Genomic DNA, 23,733 nt, shown 5'->3' with positions numbered 1-23,733 from the left:
GGCGAATTCTGGGAAATGGTGAGGGACAGGGAGGCCTAGTGTGCTGTAGTCCATAGGGTTGCAAATAGTTGGACACGACTTAGTGACTGAACAACAACAACAGCAAAGAAGATACAAAGATGGAGTTATTCTTGTCCCTGAAAGGATTAACAGTGTCCACGGTGGTGGGGACCTTAGCCCTGACCTCCCGGACTGACCAGTGCGGATGTAGGACACATGTGATGATGTTCCCAGCTGTGGTCCTGAGCCCTGGACCTCTCAGAGGGCCTGGTCCTTCCTGTGCCTGCTGGAGACAGGTCCTCCCACTTCTGCCTCAGGGTCTGGGGCTATCCTGCTGGTGTCTACACTGAGGCTCTTCCCTCTCTCTGTCTGACCCAGGAATACTTCAGAGAGTCTAAGGAATTCTCAAGAGCAATGAGCTTCTTTAAGAGGGTTTGGTCACTAGAAAAAATAGAGTTGTAGGATTTTTAAAACCAAAGAGGGCCTCAGAAACCCATGAGGACATGGAGGCCCAGAGAGATTAGATGATTTGTTCAAGATTTTATCGCACAACAGTATCTGTGTTAGGATGATAATGCAGGTTTCTTGATTTCTAAATAAATGCTCTTTTCTACTGAATCTTTTATATTCAGGAAGGAGACATTCTTTTGATAAGTGACAGTAGGAGAGTTAGGGCAGATTCAAGAATTATCTATTATCTGGCTGTAGTAGCCACTCTGAGAGAAAATAGCTCAGTTAGTTTTAAGACACTGTCGTGCTCATGTACTCAGTTGCTTCAGTCATATCTGACTCTTTGCAACCCTATGGGCTATAGCCCACTGGTCTCCTCTGACCAAGGAATTCTCCAGGCAAGAATACTGGAGTGGGTTGTCATGCCCTCCTCCAGGGGATCTTCCCAACCCAGGGACTGAACCCATGTCTCCTATATCTCCTGCATTGCAGGTGGATTCTTTTCCCACTGAGCCACCTGGGACACCCGAAATGCTCAGCTATGCTAGCATCACAGGACACATAGTTAGTATTATCTCTTCATAGCCACATGCATGCTAAGTCACTTCGGTCACGTCCAATTCTTTGGGAACCTATGGACAGTAGCATGCCAGGCTCCTTTGTCCACGGGATTCAGTCCATACAGTGAATTCACTTATCATGGAAGTTATAAAGAATGCATGTTCTCACCCACTGATGTGTTAGAGCTGATTCTACTAGCTCATGAGAATGGATTGTTATTCAGAAATTATTGTGAGCCTGTTGTGAAGTCACTGACAGCTTGAAATCAGTCATGATGGGAATACTTATAGCACGGAGATGAGCAAATACTATAAATTAGGACCTATTTTTTTTTTTTTTTTAATCAGAGAGCCTTTTTTTCTGGCACAACAATATCTTTGCCACATGAGAAGTTCCACTGTCCAGAAATAATCATTGTTAATTTTCTTATGTAAAACATCAAAAAAAAAATGATTATTTGTACTCGGATACATGTGCATGTTATTATTTTAATTCATTTATAGAAAGAGAATAAGGGACTTCCCTAGTGGTCCATGAAGACTCTGCACTTCAAATGCAGGGGACATGGAAACTAAGATCCCACATGCCACGAGGCATGACTAAGAAATAAAGTAAGAATACGAAAATAAATTTTAAAAAGAGAATAATAGTTTTTGAAAATTTCTTGAGATTTTTCATATAACACATACAGATCTAACAACTCACTATTTTAAATTATAATAAGCTATTACCTGGCTGTACCTTAGTTTACTTAGTCAACCTCTTTTCTTTTCTGTATTAAAGGATGTATGCTTGTGCTCAGTTGCTTCAGTCATATCTGACTCTTTGCAACCCTATGGACTGTAGCCCACCAGGCTCCTCTGTCCATGGGATTCTACAGGCAAGAATACTGGAGTGGGTTGCCATGCCTTCCTCCAGGGGATCGTCCCAATCCAGAGAAGGGAAGGAAAGGAATTATTGAAGGATAGTTGATTTCCAATGTTGTGTTAATTTCTGCTATACTGCAAAATGATTCAGTTATACATATATATCTCAATACATTCTTTTTTATATTCTTTAACCAGTCTCTTAATGATGGGTGTCCTTGTTTGGAGTTCCCCAAAGAAGACCCTGAGATGTGGGGTTGGGTGCAGATGGTTCATTTGGCAGAGCTGACTGAGGAAACACAAATGATACAATGGAAAAATAGAACAAGGAAGTTTGCTTGTTTAAATAAGATGCAAATAAGGTCCTCACATTTGATTGGTTTATATGTCTCCTAAATCTCTGCTTCTTTAGGGTTCTCATTTGTCACTTTTTCTTTTGCAATTTATTTACTGAAGGTACTAGATCATTTTGCTGATTGAATTTCTCATGGCATAGTTTAATATGTTCCTCTGTATGTGGTATTTCCTGTAAATTATTGTTGGACATAAAGGTAGAAATTTCTCAGTTTAATAATGATGATAAAATAATGATAGATATTCTAATTGTTAAGCTCCATTTATTTTTATTACCACTATTTTTTCATAGACTTTCCTTTTTGGTACTTTTTTTTAAACTCTTTATTTTGTATCATAGTATAGTGGATTAAGAATGTTGGGATAGTTCCAGGTGCACAATAAAGGGATTCAGCCATACATATACAAGTATCCACTCTCCCCCAAACTCTCCTTTCATCCAGGCTGCCACATAACATTGAGTAGAATTCCCTGTGCTATACAATAGGTCCCTGTTGGTTGTCCATTTCAAGTGCAGTAGTATGTACCTGTCCATCCCAAACTCCCTAAATATCCCTTCCCCCCATCCTTCCCCTTGGTTACAATAAGTTCATTCTCTAAGTCTATATCATAGACTTTACATTTGAGGACAGCTTTAGATTTATAGAAAAATTGGGAAGATAGTTCAAAGAATTCCCAATATACTCCCCCTCCCAATGATCTCCCCTCTTATGAACCTTTTACTTTAATATGATGTGTTGGTTATAATTAATGAACAAACATCAACACATTTAATTAATTAAGTTCTTGGTTTACACAGATTTTTAAAGTTTTTACCTAACGTCCTTTCTCTGTTCCAAGATTGCTCCCAACAAATGCTCATTGCATTTTGTTGTCAAGTCTGTTTAGGCGCCCTAAAAGATGGGAATACCAGACCACCTGATTTGCCTCTTGAGAAACCTATATGCAGGTCAGGAAGCAACAGTTAGAACTGGACATGGAACAACAGACTGGTTCCAAATAGGAAAAGGAGTATGTCAAGGCTGTATATTGTCACCCTGCTTATTTAAGTTCTATGCAGAGTACCTCATGAGAAACGCGGGGCTGTAAGAAGCACAAGCTGGAATCAAGATTGCCGGGAGAAATATCAATAACCTCAGATATGCAGATGACACCACCCTTATGGCAGAAAGTGAAGAGGAACTAAAAAGCTTCTTGATGAAAGTGAAAGAGGAGAGTGAAAAAGTTGGCCTAGAGCTCAACATTCAGAAAACGAAGATCACGGCATCTGATTCTATCACTTCATGGGAAATAGATGGGGAAACAGGGGAAACAGTGTCAGACTTTATTTTTGGGACTCCAAAATCACTGCAGATGGTGATTGCAGCTGTGAAATTAAAAGACGCTTACTCCTTGGAAGGAAAGTTATGAACAACTTAGATAGCATATTGAAAAGCAGAGACATTACTTTGCCAACGAAGATCCATCTAGTCAAGGCTATGGTTTTTCAGTGGTCATGTATGGATGTGAGAGTTGGTCTGTGATGAAAGCTGAGCACCGAAGAATTGTTGCTTTTGAACTGTGGTGTTGGAGAAGACTCATGAGAGTCCCTTGGACTACAAGGAGATACAACCAGTCCATCCTAAAGGAGATCAGTCCTGGGTGTTCATTGGAAGGATTGATGCTGAGGCTGAAACTCCAATACTTTGGCCACCTCATGCGAAGAGTTGACTCATTGGAAAAGACCCTGATGCTGGGAGGGATTGGGGGCAGGAGGTGAAGGGGACGACAGAGGATGAGATGGCTGGATGGCATCACCGACTCAATGCACATGAGTTTGAGTGAACTCCGGGAGTTGGTGATGGACAGGGAGGCTTGGTGTGCTGCGATTCATGGGGTTGCGGAGTTGGACATGACTGAGAGACTGAACTGAACTGACTATGACAGGTTCTTAAACCTTTCTGGTTTTTGATGACCTTGGCAGTTTTAAAGAGTACTGGTCAGGTATATTATAGAATCCTCATCTATTGGAAATAGTCTGATGTTTTTCTCAGGATTAGACTGTGCTTATGGGTTTTGGGGAGGACTATCACAGAGGTAAAGTGCCATTTTCACCATATTATATCAAGAGTACAAACAATGCACATGATTTATGGCTGTAATGCTGACTTTGACTACTGGGCAGAGGTTACAGTTGTTCAGTAACTAAGTGTGTCCGACTCTTTGCAATCCCATAGACTGCAGCACACCAGACTTCCCTGTCCTTCACTATCTCCCAGAGTTTGCTCAAACTCATGTCCATTGAGTCGATAATGCCATCCAACCATCTCATCCTCTGTCACCTGCTTCTCTTCCTGCCCTCGATCTTTCCCAGCATCAAAGTCTTTTCCAGTGAGTCAGCTCTTTGCATCAGGTGGCGAAAATATTGGAGCTTCAGCTTTAGCATCAGTCATTCCAGTGAATATTCAGGGTTGAGTTCCTTTAGGGTTGACTGGTTTGATCTCCTGGCAGTCCACCAGACTCTCAAAGAGTCTTTGAAAGCATCAATTCTTTGGCACTCATGCTTCTTTATGGTCCAGCTCTCACATCTGTATATGTCTACTGGGGAAACCATAGCTTTGACTATATGGACCTTTGTTGGCAAAGTGATATCTCTGCTCTTTAAAACTGTCTAGTCTTGTCATAGCTTTTCTTCCAAGGGGCAAGTGTCTTTTAATTTTGTGGCTGCAGTCACCATCTGCAGTGGTTTTGAAGCCCAAGACAATAAAGTCTGTCACTGTTTCCACCTTCCCCCATCTATTTACCATGAAATGATAGTGGTTGTCAGGTTTCTCCACTGTAAACTTACTCTCCCCTCCAGCCTCCACACTGCCACATTCCTTGTAGCCCACACTTAAGGGGTGGGATGGTATACTTCTCCTCCTTGCTTCCTCTCCTCCTTGAGGATGCTGTGCGCTTAGTCACTCAGTCGTGTCCAACTCTTTGCCACCCCATGGACTGTAGCCTGCCAGGCTCTGCTGTCTATAGAATTTTCCAGGCAATAATACTGGAATGGGTTGTCATTTCCTCCTCCAGGGAATCTTCCTGTCCTAGGGACTGAACCCACATCTTGTAGCTCCTGCACTGGCAGGCAGATCTTTACCACAGAGCCACCTGGGAAGCTGAGGGTGGAATATGCATATAAAATGATTTGAAATTCTTCTGTGTGAGATCTTTGTTTTTTCTTCCCATGTATTTATTTACTCAATCATATATCTCAATGTGGACACATAGGTATTTATTTTACATGTTGGTCTATAATCCAAAACAACTTTATTTTGTTGGCCAAATTGTTCCAGCTTTCTGTTGGCTTCTGTGTCCTCTATCATTGTGGGTCATTATTTATTTATTTTGAGCATTTCCTTAGTTTCTGGGCTCCATTGGTTTTTAAGGAATAGAAACTTAATCCATTTACAAGTTTTGAAAGGGGAGATTACATTTTTTTAACAGTATATACATAAAGATTTACTCTCCTTTTCCTAATCTGATGAAATGTGATGGCTGGTTTTACATGACTTCTTAAACTACTGAGGTCAATACCTTACTCTGCCATGTCTCCCTTTAAAAGATTCTTCATTAGCAATGGTTAAATGAGTCTTCCAGCCTTCGCCTTCGGTCTTTGTTTTCTAACCGGTGCTAATTCCTTTAAAATGCTGTCCTGTTTCTGTAACCATTTCAGTGAGGATGTAGGACCAAGTTGGTCTTGGCACGACAGGCGCTGTGTGTGGTTTGTAGCTGGGGGTGAGGGGATAGTCTCCATTCCTGCTCCATAGCTGTGTGAAGACCGCGCTGTCTCCTGTCCCTGAAGCCTGGACTTGGGCAACTGAGATCACCACATGTCCTTATTATTTTGCACTCTAGCATTTCCTCTTCTTTTTATCTTGTCTCTCGAGACTTTCTTTGCCTTTTTTTGTAGTTCAGCTATGCATTTTAAAGCATGTTTGTTATATTTCACCCAGAATTTCTAAATCTTTTATATTTAAAACTTTTAAAGTCTGTTATGTTGACAGAAATGGGAGTCCTACTCTTTACTTCCTCTTTTTAAAATTTTATTTCAAGGAATTAAAACAGTTAAAAGCTACAAGTTATTATTTCAAATCTATCTTAACCTTCACCTAGAAATGGAAATTCTTTAATTTATTCCATGAATATTTATGTGCGAGACACTGTCCCAAGAACTTGCGATAAATCAGTGAAGAAAACAGAAGTCCTTCTCCACTTGGAGCTTATATTCTGGTGGGAGATGCAGACAATGTGTAATAAACATAATTTGTGATGATATTGCCTGATATGTAGAAACAGATAATCCTCTGAAACAAAACAAAGAACAAGACCGAACACAACTAGAGCAGGGCTTGGGAATCAAGAGTGTAGAAAGTTGGACTTAAAAAATTTTTTTTAATTTATTTTAATTGGAGAATAGTTACTTTACAACATTGAGGTGGTTTTTGCCATACATCAGTATGAATCGGCCGTGGGTGTATATGTGCCCCCTCCATCCTGAACCCCCTCCTTCCTGCCTCCCCACTCCTGCCCTCCAGGTTGTCGCAGAGCAGCGGCTTGTCTTTTGCAGTAAAGTGGTTCTGGTAGGCCCCACTGGAAAGATGACATTTGAATCAGTCTTGAAGGTATGGTGGCCAGGTAGAATTCTGGGGGAAGTGCATTTCCCAGGTTGTTCCCAGAGGGAACAACCAAGGCAAAGGCCTTAGGGTGAGAGTGTGACTGATGGGTTTGAGGAAAAACAAAAAGACTTGTATGGCTGGCGTGAAGTGCATAAGCAGGGAATTTGTGAGAGATGATGTTCAAGTGGAGGAGAGAGGGTAGATCGTGGATGGACTTACTGGTCATTTGAAGAACTTTGATTTTCTCTGAGTTAACGCAGGATCCATTGAAGGTAGATTTCCCCCCCCACAAATTAATACAAAGAACTTTTTGTTTTTTGAACCATTTGAGAACAAGCTACCAATATGAAAACCTATTATCCCCCAATTCTTTAATGTATAATTCCTACAAACAAGGACTATCCAATCATCTGTAACTATACAACCATACAACTGTCAAAACCAAGAAACTGCCATTGATACTGTACTAACATTCTATTCTCAGTCTCTCTTCAAATTTCACCAGTTGTTCCAAATATGTCCTTTTTGTAGCCAAAGGGTCTAGTCTAGATCTCACATCTCTTTTAGTTGTCATGTCTCTTTAGTCTCCTTCAGTCTGAAAGAAGTCCTTGCACTTACTTTACTTTTACGACACTGGCACTTTTGCCGATTAGTTCAGTTCAGTTTCAGTTCAGTCGCTCAGTTACTTACAGTCTTAGTAAGTATTTGGGGGAAAAGTCACTTTCAGTTCAGTTCAATTGCTCAGTTGTGTCTGACTCTTTGTGACCCCATGAACATGCCACGCCTCCCTGTCCATCACCAACTCCCAGAGTTCACCCAAACCCATCTCCATTGAGTAGGTGATGCCATCCAACCATCTCATCCTCTGTCATCCCCTTCTCCTCCTGCCCTCAATCTTTCCCAGCATCAGGGTCTTTTCAAATGAGTCAGCTCTTTGCATCACGTGGCCAACGTATTGGAGTTTCAGCTTCAACATCAGTCCTTCCAATGAACACCCAGGACTGATCTTCTTTAGGATTGACTGATTGGATCTCCTTGCAGTCCAAGGGACTCTCAAGAGTCTTCTCCAACACCACAGTTCAGAAGCATCAATTCTTCTGTGCTCAGCTTTATAGTCCAACTCTCAAGCTAATAAAATCATAGAATATCCCTCTATTGGGCTTTGTTAGTTGTTTCCTCATGAATAGAATTCAGTTGTTTTTGACAATACTATCATGGGACAGATATTTTTTCACTCCCTGAATGTAGCCATGAGTATGCAATTTGAATTTGTCTCATTACTAGTGCTGCTAAGTTTGATCACTTAACAATCATGATGTTGACTAGGTTTCTCCTCTAGAAAGTTACTTACAGTCTTAGTAAGTATTTGGGGGAAAAGTCACTTTCAGTTCAGTTCAATTGCTCAGTTGTGTCTGACTGTTTGAGATCCCATGAACTGCAGCACGCCAGGCCTCCCTGTCCATCACCAACTCCCAGAGTGCACCCAAGCCCATGTCCATCGAGTCGGTGATGCCATCCAACCATCTCATCCTCTGTCATCCCCTTCTCCTCCTGCCCTCAATCTTTCCCAGCATCAGGGTCTTTTCCAGTGAGTCAGCTCTTTGCATGAGGTGGCCAAAATATTAGAGTTTCAGACTTTATAAAATTTTTTTCCCTAATTCAACTTCCAATGACTAGTTTTATTCTTTTTTTCCCAAAAGTTTATATGTCTGCCAAAGCCTTTGACTGTGTGGATCACAATAAACTGTGGAAAATTCTGAAAGAGATGGGAATACCAGACCACCTGATCTGCCTCTTGAGAAATTTGTATGCAGGTCAGGAAGCAACAGTTAGAACTGGACATGGAACAACAGACTGGTTCCAAATAGGAAAAGGAGTTCGTCAAGGCTGTATATTGTCACCCTGTTTATTTAACTTATATGCAGAGTACATCATGAGAAACGCAGGACTGGAAGAAACACAAGCTGGAATCAAGATTGCCAGGAGAAATATCAATAACCTCAGATATGCAGATGACACCACCCTTATGGCAGAAAGTGAAGAGGAACTCAAAAGCCTCTTGATGAAAGTGAAAGAGGAGAGTGAAAAAGTTGGCTTAAAGCTCAACATTCAAAAAACGAAGATCATGGCATCCGGTCCCACCACTTTATGGGAAAAAGATGGGGAAACAGTGGACACAGTGTCAGACTTTATTTTTCTGGGCTCCAAAATCACTACAGATGGTGACTGCAGCCATGAAATTAAAAGACGCTTACTCCTTGGAAGGAAAGTTATGACCAACCTAGATAGCATATTCAAAAGCAGAGACATTACTTTGCCAACAAAGGTTCGTCTAGTCAAGGCTATGGTTTTTCCTGTGGTCATGTATGGATGTGAGAGTTGGACTGTGAAGCAGGCTGAGCACCGAAGAATTGATGCTTTTGAACTGTGATGTTGGAGAAGACTCTTGAGAGTCCCTTGGACTGCAAGGAGATCCAACCAGTCCATTCTGAAGGAGATCAGCCCTGGGATTTCTTTGGAAGGACTGATGCTAAAGCTGAAACTCCAGTACTTTGGCCACCTCATGTGAAGAGTTGACTCATTGCAAAAGACTCTGATGCTGGGAGGGATTGGGGGCAGGAGGGGAAGGGCACGACAGAGGATGAGATGGCTGGATGGCATCACTGACTCGATGGATGTGAGTCTCAGTGAACTCTGGGAGTTGGTGATGGACAGGGAGGCCTGGCGTGCTGCGATTCATGGGGTCACAAAGAGTCGGACACGACTGAGCGACTGATCTGATCTGATATCAATATTACTTACAGCAATGATGAGTTGGCTTCAACATCAGTTCTATCTTCCCACCCCCCAAATTTAAAAATGTACTTTCTGAGAAACTTTGTTCACATAAATAAGTAGATGAGTTCAAAACAAGTGTTATACTTGCACGTTGGCTAATCCTTTGAACTCCTTCCAAGCTATATGCAGATCACAAATTCTCTGTCATAAAATCACATGTAATGCTCTATCAGCTGATTAGATTAACTTTTTCCTTTTGTTGATAACAAAAAACATTTAAAAAACCTACCTTGCAAAAGGACTTCCTTCTTAATTTTCAATTTCTCTGAATTACACAGGAGAGGCTTATTAAGACTTATCAATGTCACTTAATTTTATAGCCTTTTAAAAGTATCTGTTTTACTTAGAAAAGTTTAGAACATTTTGAATATTAATTCTATAACATTTTGATAACATACATTCAAGATGTACTTTTTTTGGGGTAAAAAATATGGGTTCTGGAAATTTAGCTCAGTCAATTTATGGAAATTATCCACCATAAAACCTGATGGTGGTAGGCTACTCTCATGCTAGGACAACAGGCTTAAACAGCCGCCTTAGGCAAACTGAGACATATGTTTATGTTATCTAATGAACAGAGCCACCATCCATTGTCATACCATTCAGCCAAATCAACTTCTTTTCTGTCAGAAAAAATCTGACTTCATATTCAATCCAAATAAACATGCTATTATGTGTCCCCATGACAACCAGCTCACTTCTAAATTCAGCAACTAGCTGGGGATAAGATGAACCTATTTCCTCACACATCAATTTAAAAAGATACAGTCTTAACTCCCTTGATGTTATAATATTTACAATTTAAATAGCACCATTCAATACTCCCTACAAGTCAGAACTCTTTTTTTTTTTTTTTTGCAGCTAAAGCTTGTTTATCAATAAAATCATGTTCCCAAGCTAAAGCAAGTTTAAAGCATGGATTAAAAAAAAACAACAAACCAATTTCTGTGTAGTCACTGAAACAATCAAGACCAGTTGCATAATTTGAAGGGCTCAGTGCAAAGTGGAAATGTGGGGCCCTTTGTTCAAAAATTAAGTATTTCAGGATGGGAGCATCAGATCCTGAAAGCCAGCACTAACTTTTAAAAGGTGGGGCTCTTCTAAGGGCAGGTCACAGACCCAGCAAGCTGGCCTGAATAGCAGTTTTGTTTATAAAGACTGTTATGCCCATTCCTAAGATAAGCTGAATCAATGTGAATAAAAGTTCCAAATTTAAAAAATAATATCACTGAGCCACCTGTGCATGCATTTTCTTCTCCATAAAAGTGGACACAATTTATTAACTGAAAACACCTGTGTATTTTCCTTATCTGAAAGGCATAGGAAATCTATCACAACCTTTATCATAATCTGGTGAACAGTTTCTCAGTGCCTCAGTTTCCTCATCTGTAAGATGGGGATTATGTACCTACCTTGACTTGTAAGGACTAATTGGGTTAATATGGGAATGCACTTAGAACAGTGTATGGCATGTAGTACTATGGTAGCTGTAGTAGAACAGAGCTGTTTTCTATTATTATTATTCAATAATTTCATTAACTATTCAAGTTACAGTAGTGTTAGAATAGGAATTGATTTAATGGCAATGACAGACTTGGTATATAAAATCTTTTTACCTATCAAAGGTGTACCTGGTATTATAACCTTTTCCATATTTATGTAATATTTTCTATTTTTCACTAGAAAAACAGTGACCTAATGAGCAATGTTAATTCTTATGATGCTCTCCAAGCCAACTCTAATAACTTTTTAATGTTAACCTTAGTAATAATTTTACCAGTGCCCTTAGCTTTCCTTACAAAGAATTAATTGATTTACATTTTGTAAATAATTATTGCACATTGCATTAGAGAGATTTTTCATACTATTGTTTGACAATTTTTATGATGATGATCACAAAGCAGAATTGTAATTAGAAAGAAGAACACGTTCTGTGTAAAATTTATTGTTTAGTTTTGCCGTTTTGCTTTTTTGGTAGTTCTTGGAATGTTGATTGAAAAACTGTCGTGTTTTTGTTAGAACTTTGGTCTCTTATAGAAGTGCCCAAACTATTGGTTTCCTGTGTCCAGGGGAATCCTCAGTCTGCTTTCTTTAATATCTGATTCTTTCTTAGCTACAGACAGGCAATTTAAAAATATTTTATATGGTATATATATATGAAATGCTGACTTCTTTTACTCTAAAGTGACAGTACAATTCAAACAGAACTCACATTTGTATAAAACACATCTGTATGAGTTTCCTGCGGCTGCTGTAACAAAGTACACAACTTGGAGGGCTTAAAACAACAGAAATTGACTGTCTCACAGTTTCAGAGGCTAGAAATCTGAAATCAAGGTGTCAGCAGGGCCATGTTACCTCTGAAACCTGCAGGGGAATCCTTTCCTCTCCCCAGCTTTTGGTGATTTGCCAGCAGTCCTTGGTTTTCCTTAGTTTGCAGTTGCATACCTCTAGTCTCTGCCTTTGTTATGGGGCATCCTCCCTGTGTGTCTGTCTTCCCACAAGAACACCAGTAGTAATTAGTGTGGGCCCATTCTACTTCAGTATGACCTCATCTTAATGTAGCTAAAGCCCTATATCCAAATAAAATTACATTCCGAGGTGCTGAAGTGGTAGTGGTTTAATTGCTAAGTCATGCCCTACTCTTGAGACTCCATGGACTGTAGCCCACCAGACTCCTCTGTCCATGGGATTTCCAGGAGAATACTGGAGTGCATTGCCATTTCCTTCTCCAGGGGATCTTCTCTACCCAGGAATCTAACCCACTTCTCCTGCACGCTTGCATCTCCTGCATTGCGGGTGGATTCTTTACCACCAAGGGAGCACTAGGGTGTTAGGATTTCAATATTTATCTTTTAGTGGGACACAATTCAACCCATCATAACATTTAGTTAAATGTTTTTTATATCGAAAGGTGAAATTTTACCACCGAGTTTTAATATTACTGAGGTATTAGAAAAATTTCATCTCAAGATTTTCCATTACAACCATACAACCAGATTATAATTGTATATGTTAAAAACAATGTACATTTTATTTGTGAATAATTAAGTTTATATTTTCAAGGAATACATTTAACTACATAGATTTATATTTCCAAAATCTATATAAAGAAATAAATTATGTAAAGTCTCTTGTGATAGAGATTACTCAAATCATTAAGGTCTAGATTAAAGTGATGTAAAGTGAAAATGATTATTCATTTTTATAATAAATTACATATAATAAATGATAAAAAGGTAACATATCAATTGTGCTAATTCTCATACTTACTTTGTAATAATCCAATGTAATGTGAAGCTAAAATGTTATGAAACAATGCCATAAATGGCATGATATTTCTTCTGCAAATATGTGTGAACACATATATCAAATTCTGGGATTTGACTTTCAGAAGTAAATCAGAATCATGTATTAGTATCAGAAATCATTCCATTAACTTGATCAGATATTGTAACTTCATACATGTGAAGAAAGAGAAAGGTGTGTTCTTTAGAAGCTAATCAGTCTGAAAGCTGTGGTGAGGCTGTGCCTTTTATTTTTAACACGAAGCAGGAGGTAGGAAAGCACAGCCTAGGAGACGCCTCAGGAACAAATGTGTGCTCAGAGGGCTCAGTACCAGGAAAGACTCACGTGGAAGTTGAGGGTTTCCAAATCTATTCGCTAGAAAGTCTTTGCACATCCAAATATCTGTGAGTGTTATTGCTTGGCAAAGCTTATGTCACATGTGGAACCTTAGCAACATGAAATCTCGGAGATGTAGCTTTTAGATTTCCAAGTAGGATAGGTTAGGAAGGCAAGTTAGGATGTGGGTCTTGAGTGAACCAAATTAGTTTACAAAATTTACCACTGTGGCCTTCAGTAGAAATTACCAACACTGTTGCCTTGCACTTCATGCTGAACAGACTTTACACTAAGTGTGTGTGTGTGTGTGTGAGAGAGAGAGAGAGAGAGAGAGAGAGAGAAATGCTGTACTCAGTCGCTCAGTTGTGTCCAACTCTTTGTGACCTCATGGACTGTAGCCCGCAAGGCTCCTCTGTCTGTGGGATTTTCCAGGCAAGAATATTGGAGTGAGTGCCATTTCCTCCTCCAGGGGATCTTCCCAACCCAAGGATTGAAACTGAGTCTCTTGCACTTTACTGCTTGAGTCATTGGGGAAGCCCGTGTGTGTGTGTGTGTGTGTGTGTGTGTGTGTGTATCTGATAGTTAACATTGTGGTCTAGATATCTCCTGGAAACTGGAGTAGCTGACCCATAGAGATGTTGTCCTATCCCTATGAAGGGAGGTAAGATGATCCTTGAGTCCTGTAGCCGGAGATGAAGTGACTCTCTTGGTGAGGGCCAGATTAACTCATAAAACTCTAAAGAATGATGTTTGTGAAAGAATAACCTGGAAAGAATCTAGACAACTTTTTCTATGAGTACTGTATCAGATTTCATGCAACATCTCATGTTGGTTATTTTTTCTTTCCTTATGTCTGTTTCATTACTGTTTATTGTAGCAAACAAAAGCAAAACCTAGAGCCAACGTCTGTAATACCTGGAGGCGGAAAAGCAAATAAATGGGATGGAACTGCTGAGGGACATTGACTCTGCGACAAATCAAGTGAGAAGCCCAAGAGACCAAGTAGGTCTTTGAAGATGTAAAAATGAAATAAAATAATCCCCTAAGGAAAAGTGGAAAGAAGAGGAACCTCCTGTGGAAAACAAAGGAAATGGACGTTGTATGGCTATCAGGGACCCAAAATAAAATGGAATCAGACAGTCATGACAGATCTGGGGTTCAGTCATGTATTCTGTGTTCTTAGAAAAACCACAAACAACTATAAAGGACTTCTGCTTCTCCTAAGGCTTGTACCTGAAAAAGCCTCCAATGAGAAGCTCCAGTGATAGCCAATCATTGAAAACTTGCGGTTAGACTGTTAAGACTTATGGTCAGGCTGCAAGAGCCACACAATCCTCTTTGCAGTTCCCCCAACTGTGACTTCTGCAGCTTTTGCTTCTAAAAAATTCCTCATCCCCTTCACCCTCCAGGGATGTATTTTCAGTATGTATCTCCAGTTTGCAAACCTTGCACAACCTCACAAACAATAAACCTTGTCTTTTGCTTTAAGACAACCCTGACTCTCTTCTGAGTTTTATTTCTGATTTAAGACAACAAAGAACAGATGAAACAGGTTGAATCCATAGGGTCTGTGATTAGGATGTAAGAACTGTTGGGGCCTTAGGGTCCTCAATTATAAAAGAGCATTGGGCAAGGTGGTTGCCCAATAAGGGTACTTTTAAGGCTGCTATTCATCAGTGAACAATTCCGAAGGAAGCCCTGTCATCGCCTGAATGTGGATAGGGTACATGCCCTGCCCTTCCAGGTCCTCCCAGTAGGATAAGGAAGAGCAGTAGCACTGGGACAGTGAGGAACACCAGGCTGTGTGGTTTCAGACAAGTCATCTGACATCTCCGAGGTGTCGAGGCTAGATAACCTCTAACGTCTTTTCTGTCTCTGATGTTCAATTGTGTTTTCCCCTGAGGCATGAGCTCTCTGCTCAGGTTGTTCCCTGGAGACCCAGGAGTGGAGAAATGGGGAGCAGGATGGGAATTCAGACCATAGTATGGAGACATAGACATCCTTTGGTCTTGTCCCAATACATTTTATCTCCCTTGACTTTGAATCTGTACCTCCTGGAACAGGAACTCTGTAGTCACAGGAATCTCTAATACATAACCCACACAGACTTCCTGTTGATTTCCTTCCTTTTTCTGATAAAGCTTTGAATCTGTGTGCCATTTTAAAACTTTCTTTGCACAGTGATCGTTTCCTTCCATGCCTATGCAGGGTGTGTATCCAGGGACCCCAGCCACAACCCTTGGTGAAGGGAGGCATGCCTATTCCATAAAATGCAAGTGAAGGCTTTATTGCTTTTGGCTCAGCTTTTACCTCCCTAGACCTCCAAGAGGGGCCATGTGGGCAGCGTGTAGCAGAGCCTGGGAAGACACAACTGCTGCTGCTGCTGCTAAGTCGCTTCAGTCGTATCCGACTCTGTGTGACCGCACAGACGGCAGCCCACCAGGCTCCCCCGTCCCTGGGATTCTCCAGGCAAGAACACTGGAGTGGGGTGCCATTGCCTTCTCTGGGGGAGACACAACTGGCTTCCCCTGCTTATCCAGGTTTTCTATCATTTTCTCCCAGAGCTGGGATTCCAGCAATGCAGCCCCAATCAATGTCCATTTTCTAGAATGATTCTGCTACCTTCAGCCCTGGAACCTTGACTCCTGGCCCCAAAGGAGTGAGTCTGGGAAATCATTCATACACCAGAACTGACACCTCTATGTTGGAGATGTGCCTGAGAGTGTGCTAAATCGTTTCAATTGTGTCCGACTCTTGTCAACCCTCTGGACTGTAGCCATCCAGGCTTCTCTGTTCATGGGATTAGCAAGAATACTGAAGTGGGTTGCCATGATTTCCTCCAGGAGATCTTCCTGACCCAGGGATTGAACCTGTGTCTTTTACATCTCCTGCATTGGTAGAGGGTTCTTTACCACCATCGCCACCTGGGAAGCCCCTGTGCTGTGGGTATAAACTCAGAACGGAGTAGGTCTTGAGAGAGTGGCATTTGAATTACCGAGGCCCTGGACATCAGTTTCCCACATCCTCTTCACGGACTTACCCTCAAGACCCGATTGCATGTGGCACGGTAAGCAGACATGGTGAAGCTATTACCATGTTGCTCATTAACCTTCAGGTTTCTTTGCCAAAAGAGCTAGAATTTGGCCAAGACTGTGCCCGTGGTCTGGACTGAGGGACCTGAGGTTGCTCAAAGCAGGTCCAGGGAACTCTTAGCATGGGGGAGGGACAGGGGAGAGAGCAGGGTATGTGGTCACCTAATTTTATGGAGAAGTGAGAGAAGAGATCTTTGTGTTCCACATTGTCTGACTTCTTTCCTCTATCTCCTTTTCTCCCTCATAGACATGGGAAGGGAAGCCTTTGTGTTCCCCGTTGAGTCACATGATTCCTTTGCTGCACTGGCGGTGGATTTAGAGGAGCCACTCATGGCCTGGTGCATGGTGTGTGTCAGAGTCTGTACTAGCCTCACCCATGATATAGTCTAAGGCATATAACATCCTGGAGCAAGAAAATGAGGTCCTTCTCTTTAAAGGAAAGATTGAAATGTGTAGTGGGCTTGTGGGTGGTTCTGATATGTTTTTCAAGATTCTATAGAGCTCTCCTGGTCCAAAGCACCTCTGTGTGGGCCACGAGTCTGCCCTAGGCACTGCAGTGCTATGGGTGGATGGGAACCCCCCAGCGAGGAGGAGTCTGGAGGAAGAAGGGATTCTCTATGAGGACAGAAGCCAGCATTGTCTTGGGCAGGAGCAGGAGTCGTTTGGTGATAACTTTGATAAGAATCAGTCTTTGGTGGGGGACATTGGAGATGTGAACTTGTGGGACTGTGTTGTCACCAGTTGGGGTTATGGGTTTGTCATGGTGGGACTTTTGGTCCTAACCTTTTGACCTTGGAGGACACCAATATCTGAGGTGCACGCGAGCATGAAAAGTGTTAGTTACTCAGTTGTTACTCAGTCATTACTCTTTTCGACCCCATGGACTGTAGCCCAGCCAGGCTCCTCTGTCCATAGAATTCTCCAGGCAAGAATACTGGAGTGGGGAGCCATTCCCTTCTCCAGGGAATCTTCCCAACCTGGGGATCGAACCTGGGTCTCCTGCTTTGCAGGTCGATTCTTTACCATCTGAACCACCAGGGAAATTGGAGGTGCACGTGAAATCTTCACCAAGCCCCAGGTATGGCTCCGAGGTCCATTGTGCTCCTCTTAGTGTGCAGGTCCTGAAGGGCAAACCTCGGAGATTAAACCTGTCTCTCCCTGTGTGTCAGGCTCTTCAGTATTTGTTTGTTGCATGTATTGGAATCTTGCCTCAGCTCTGTTGTGACTGCTTTCCCTCCCTCTTCAATGTATCATCACCTAAGGGGTTTGTTAATTTGTAGGCTGCCTCAGTTCAGTTCAGTCACTCAGTCATGTCCAACTCTTTGTGACTCCATGGACTGCAGCACGCCAGGCTTCCTTGTCCATCACCAACTCCCAGAGCTTGCTCAAACTCATGTCCATTGAGTCAGTGATGCCATCCAAGCATCTCATCCTCTGTTGTCCCCTTCTCCTCCTGCCTTCAATCTTTCCCAGCATCAGGGTCTTTTCTAGTGAGTCAGTTCTTTGCATCAGGTGGTCAAAGTACTGGAGCTTCAGCTTCAGAATCAGTCCTTCCAATGAATATTCAGGACTGATTTCCTTTAGGATGGACTGGTTTGATCTCCTTGCAGTCCAAGGGACTCTCAAGAGTCTTCTCCAACACCACAGTGCAAAAGCATCAATTCTTCAGTGCTTAGCTTTCTTTATGGTCCAACTCTCACATCCATACATGACTACTGGAAAGACCACAGATGTGATTATACAGACCTTTGTAGGTAAAGTCTTTGCTCTTTAATGTACTAAGTTTGTCATAACTCTCCTTCCAACGAGTAAGCATCTTTTGATTTTATGGCTGCAGTCACCATCTGCAGTGATTTTGGAGTTCAAGAAAATAAAATCTGTCACTGAAAGTGAAAGTCATTCAGTCATGTCTGACTCTTTGCAACCCCATGGACTATACAGTCCATGGAACTCTCCAGGCCAGAGTGCTGAAGTGGGTAGCCTTTCTGTTCTCCAGGGGATCTTCCCAACCCAGGGATCCAACCCAGGTCTCCTGCATTGCAGGTGGATTCTTTACCAGCTGAGCCACAAGGGAAGCCCAAGAATATTGGAGTGGATAGCCTATGTCTTCTCCAGAAGATCATCCTAACCCAGGAATCAAACCGGACTCTCCTGCATTGCAGGTGGATTCTTTACTAACTGAGGTATCAGGGAAGCCCATCTGTCACTGCTTCTTTTTTTCTCCTTTGATTTGCCATGAAGTGATGGGAATGGATGCCACGATCCTAGTTTTTTTTGAATGTTGACTTATGCAATGATGTAATTGGCTCAATGTCAAAAACAATGACTATTCCAGTAAAACTACTATCACGCATATCTTAAGTTACAATAACCAAATATTGGACTTAACCTTAAAAGAAGATAAATCTAACTTGATGGAAAGGTGTATAAGTAAATGTTGAGTAGTGGAGATAAAGGCAAAATGCACCAAGATGAGAAAAGATAGCACGGTAAGTACTTCTAAGACAGAGCACATGGCCAGATGGATTGAGGAAGAATATCTGGTTCTGCATCCTTTCAGTTACCTGTATTCCCTTGTTTTGGTGTTCTTGTGATAGTTGCTGTTACTTGGTGGTGGAAAATAGTAACTGACTGGGAAAAAACAATGATGCAACATCTATATTACATTGATATCATCCCCTTACACGTCAATTACACCTGCATTATTAATAGTTCTTGTCACAAAATGAGAGCTGTAGCTGAAGTGTACTAATGACCAGTGGTGATGGTGCTGGAATTTCTGTATTCAAGGGGACTTAGTAGTGGAAGTCTGGTTGAAAAGGGGTCCTACATTTGACTAACAAGTATATTTTATCATTTCTTTTTCACTTAAGTCACATCACCCCTTCCCAAGTTGGCTCTGGCTTTGCTAATTACCTAAGAAAATGATGTGGCAGAAAGAATGCTGTTCAGAGATGGCCCAGAGCATTGAAAGCTGATGAAGTTATTTCTTAAGTAGTGTATTTGGCCCCATGGGCTGAGATTCAGAAGCATCAACAGCCACTTCAGTTTGGAGATCTGCTCAGGGTGATTACCAATAAATGCGAGGCCAGGAGAGAGACCTTCCCCAAGTGGCCTTTATCAGCCTGAACAATTCTTCAGGAAGAGGCGGTGGCAGCCACCTCTGGGGCCAAGAATCAAACATTCCCGCCCTGAATGTATTTCAGAGGCTAGGTCACTACATAGGAGCCCCCAGGGGATTCAGAAACAGGAGATGTCAAAAATAGAAGGCGCAAAGGGATGGAGGGGATCAAGAGAATCTGATTATGCAGAAGGGAAAAGGAAGATGTATCAAATAAGACATGGTGATGGGCTTTGCCAACATCCCATATTACTAAACTATTCACGAGGGTGCCAATACTCACTGCCACTCTCAGGGTGAGCAGAGGTGGAATTCTCTCCCAGCAGGGGTGAATCCATGGGCTTCACATTAATCTCTCAAGGAATTGCTCCCAGATGAGCTTACAGGTTATGGACTCAGGACAATTGACATCACTTCACTGGTGTTTTGTGAAGCCCCAATCAAAATTTTTTCCAACTATTTTTATTCTTTCAACCATTACAGAGTTTTTATCATTGCCTTTGGTAACACTGAGTCCTGAGTTTGGAGAAAATAACTTTGTCTTGGATATCTGATTTAGGATCTGTGGTAGGAGCTTGTTTTCTACATTTTGCAGGTGGGATTCAAAGCTGTGGTCATCTTGTGTGCCCTGATAAACCCTTTGAACTCCTTAGAGGATGAGCTCATTTCACTTTGCAGGGCTTGTAGGAGCCACAGTCTCTTGGTGAAAGCAGCCCAGGCTGCAGATACTGAGGAAGTGTGACTCTGCCCTGACTGTGCAGTGTGACTCTGGCTGAGACAAACCAGAATGAGAAGTTGGGCAGAATAAATTTAGAGTCTAATTTCTTTGGATTTTTAACTCAAAAGGGTGAGGCAATTTGACTTTAGACTTTACTTATGGGGAAATTTAATTTTGGGATTTTAACCTCTCCCTGGAAATTTAATAATGAAGAGATTTTGAATTTAGATTTGGGGCAGTATTCTTGCCTGGAGAATCCCATGGACAGATGAACCTGGCAGCCTATGGTCCACAGGGTTGCAAAGACTGATCACAGGACTGAAGTGACTTGGCACGAACACATTATGTGTTGTGGGCATTTATTACTTAAATACCTTAATATTGTCATTGAATTTCATAGCAGAACTTTTAAAAATTGAAATATAGTTACTTTACAATGTTGTGTTAGTTTAGTTTCTGCTGTATAGCAAAGTGAATCAGCTATTTTTGTTGTTCAGTCGCTCAGTTGTGTCTAACTCTTTGCGACCCCATGGACTGCAGCATGCCAGACTTCCCTATCCTACACCGTCTCCCGGAGCTTGCTCAAACTCATCTCCATTGAGTCAGTGATGCAATCCAACCATCTTATCCTCTGTCATCCCCTTCTCCTCCTGCCTTCAATCTTTCCTAGCATCAGAGTATTTTCTAATGAGTCGGTTCTTCACATCAGGTGTATGCATATATCCTCTCCTTTTTGGGTTTCCTTCCTAGAATGGACCTAGAGATTTTCATACAGAGTGAAGAAAGTCATTGCAGAACTTTGAGATGACTATAAATAATTTGAATTGGAAACAGTATGCAGTTAATTTTAGACTTGATTGTAGCATGGCCTCATAGTAATTTAATTAATCTATTATTCTGGAGCAAAATATACATTGATTGCCAGCAGTCATAGGAGAATTTATAAAGGAGCATTGGGGATAGTTACAGCTCTAGTTGGTCACAGGTGTTTTAGTTGAGCCATATAGATTAAAAGAACAAAAAATAGAGGTGGAAGTAGCATTAGAGAATTGTCCCTGGCCTTACCTTCCTTATTCTCATCGCATCTCCAGGGGAGAAGTCAGTCATGTCCTGCAGCTAGCTAATACAGGCTCTACTCTTCTTCTCAAGTCTGCATTCAGTGACATCATATTGGCAGTTTGAAATCAGCCCCAGTGGGAGTATTTAAAGCATGGAAACCAGCAAACACTGCAAACCAGGGTTTTTTGTTCCAGGTCACTGGTTTGCCAGTAGTATATAGGTCATCTACCCTGGAAGGAATGACTTGTCCTATTATGACTTTGGGATAAGGAACTAAACATATCTATGTCAGTGCTTTTTCTCTCCTCCATGTCTGTGTGTGTGTGTTTGTGTGTTGAGACTTGGGTGTGTGTGTGCTCAGTTGCTCAGTCGTGTCCAACTCTTTGCGACCCCATGGACTGCAGCTCACCAGGCTCCTCTGAACTTCAGTTTTCATTCAGATTTCCCTGGTTTCTATACTAATTTCCTTTTTCTGTTCAAGGATTCCATCAAGGAAACCACATTACCTTTAGTCATCACGTCTCCTGAATCTCACTGGTCTGTAACAATTTCTGGGTCTTCCCTTATGTTTCACCACCTTGACAGTTTTGAGGAGTACTGGTCAGGAATTTTGTAGAAAGTCCCTCAGTTTGAGGTTATCTGATGTTTCTTTTCTTATTAGACTGGAGTTGTGGGTTTTTAGGGAGTTATTTATTTAAAAATATAAACACAATAGATACGTACATACTTATGTACATTTATAATATTATTTTGAATTCTAAAAGTTGAGTAAGAGATAACATTTAAATAGCTCTTATAAGCTGCCTTTTTATTCAGCTTTAAGATTTAGCCCTTTTGAAATGCAAGCATTTTTTTTTTTTGCTATAATGTGATATGTGCATTTCTGAAAATCTTCATGTTCTGCTTAATTGTGCACTAAAAATAGCAGGTCTTGTGGGATAATTAGACCCATAGATAATTAGGAGCAGACCACTCAGAACCTACGCACTATCAGAGCACTAATACGAACAGTAACAATTCCAATCAAATTATTAGCATGGTGAAGACTTTTCAGACACCCTCACCAGTCTCACAAATTAGTCACACTTTAGGAACCTACAGCCCAAGACTCATGACTGCCTCTGAGATATATGTCTTTGAGGATGATCACCTCCAATAGATGTTGGTTTCATAAAAACTTATAATCTGATCCCTAGTGTAGCTTTAACTATCAGAAAATGTTTTTCAAAGGAAACAAGAGCTATATCTTGACAGCTTCTTCATAAGCACCACAATATAGTTGGATGCTATGAAATGTTTAGCAGTTTTTGAAGCCACTAAAAATACTACACGCACTAATGGCATTTAGGCAGAACTTTCAGCCTTTTCATTAAGATCTCTGTATGTTATTAAGGATTTTCTTTATTTATGAGAAAGTGTGATCTTTATTGTTTCACTACATTAGCCTGTTAAGGAAGGTGGTGTATGAGTGGATTTAGATTTATATTATTCTAACACTGTTCTTTTAGTTACCAATCAAATATGGTCTAATTTGCATCCAGACACTTGTATTTGTTGCAGAGCAGAGTGCATACATATCTAATTCATTCTTTTTAACGGAAGCGTACTGTTTCTTCATATAGGTATGCATTTCCCAACCGGTGGACGTTTGGATTCCTTCTATTTTTTTTTCCCAATTACAAACTACACTGCAAAAATTTCCTTGCACATGTCTCTTCCTACTTTAATCTGCTTTCTGGTTGCCAGTTAGCTAACAATGTGAAGTGGAAACCTGAAAAAATTTAAACTGTGTGTTAAAAATGTTCCTTTTTATGATATAAATATCTTCCAAAATTAAAGTGAAATAAAAAGTGTTTCCTAATTCATTCAAAAAGTTATAAGAAGGAACTTTCTATAGGTTATATTCCTAGAAGAATTATTTTGTTCATAGGGTTTGAACACATTTAATGAAACGTATACAGTAATTTGGGGAGCTGCCGTCTATGGGGTCGCACAGAGTCGGACACGACTGAAGCGACTTAGCAGCAGCAGCAGCAGTACCATCTTGGGTTTTCCAGGTGGTGCTAGTGCTAAAGAATCTGCCTGCAGTGCAGGAGACACGGGAGACTTGCATTCAATCCCTGGGTCAGGAAGATCTTCTGGGTTAGGAAATAGACCCCACTCCAGTATTCTTGCCTGGAGAATTCCATGGACAGAAGAGACTGGTGGGCTACAGTGGGGTTGCAAAGACTCAGACATGACTGAGGGACTGAGGGACTAAGGGACTGAGCATAGCACCATTACAATATTGGGTCAATTGATGGGTATAATGTAGCTACCAATTTATTCATTTTTATATCCTTTAATAATACTTAAATTTTTTAAATATAAAAGTGTTTCACATTTCCATTAGCTTTACTTCCAAATGTTA

At 41.1% G+C, this 23,733-nt stretch overlaps 1 long non-coding RNA gene across 1 annotated transcript in view; it reads left to right on the top strand.

Annotated features, from left to right (window-relative positions):
* The window catches only part of LOC138986369 (uncharacterized), a 49,365-nt gene extending 34,576 nt beyond the window's left edge, over nucleotides 1-14,789 (top strand). Inside the window, exon 3 of the long non-coding RNA XR_011463202.1 lies at nucleotides 14,211-14,789. This is a non-coding gene — a long non-coding RNA (uncharacterized lncRNA). The remainder of the gene's footprint in view (nucleotides 1-14,210) is intronic.
* Nucleotides 14,790-23,733: the final 8,944 nt, after the last annotated feature.

This window comes from Bos mutus, chromosome 3 (assembly GCF_027580195.1).
Source record: "Bos mutus isolate GX-2022 chromosome 3, NWIPB_WYAK_1.1, whole genome shotgun sequence".
NCBI classification, from domain to species: domain Eukaryota; kingdom Metazoa; phylum Chordata; class Mammalia; order Artiodactyla; family Bovidae; genus Bos; species Bos mutus.
This window is presented reverse-complemented; position numbering and strand designations above follow the sequence as displayed.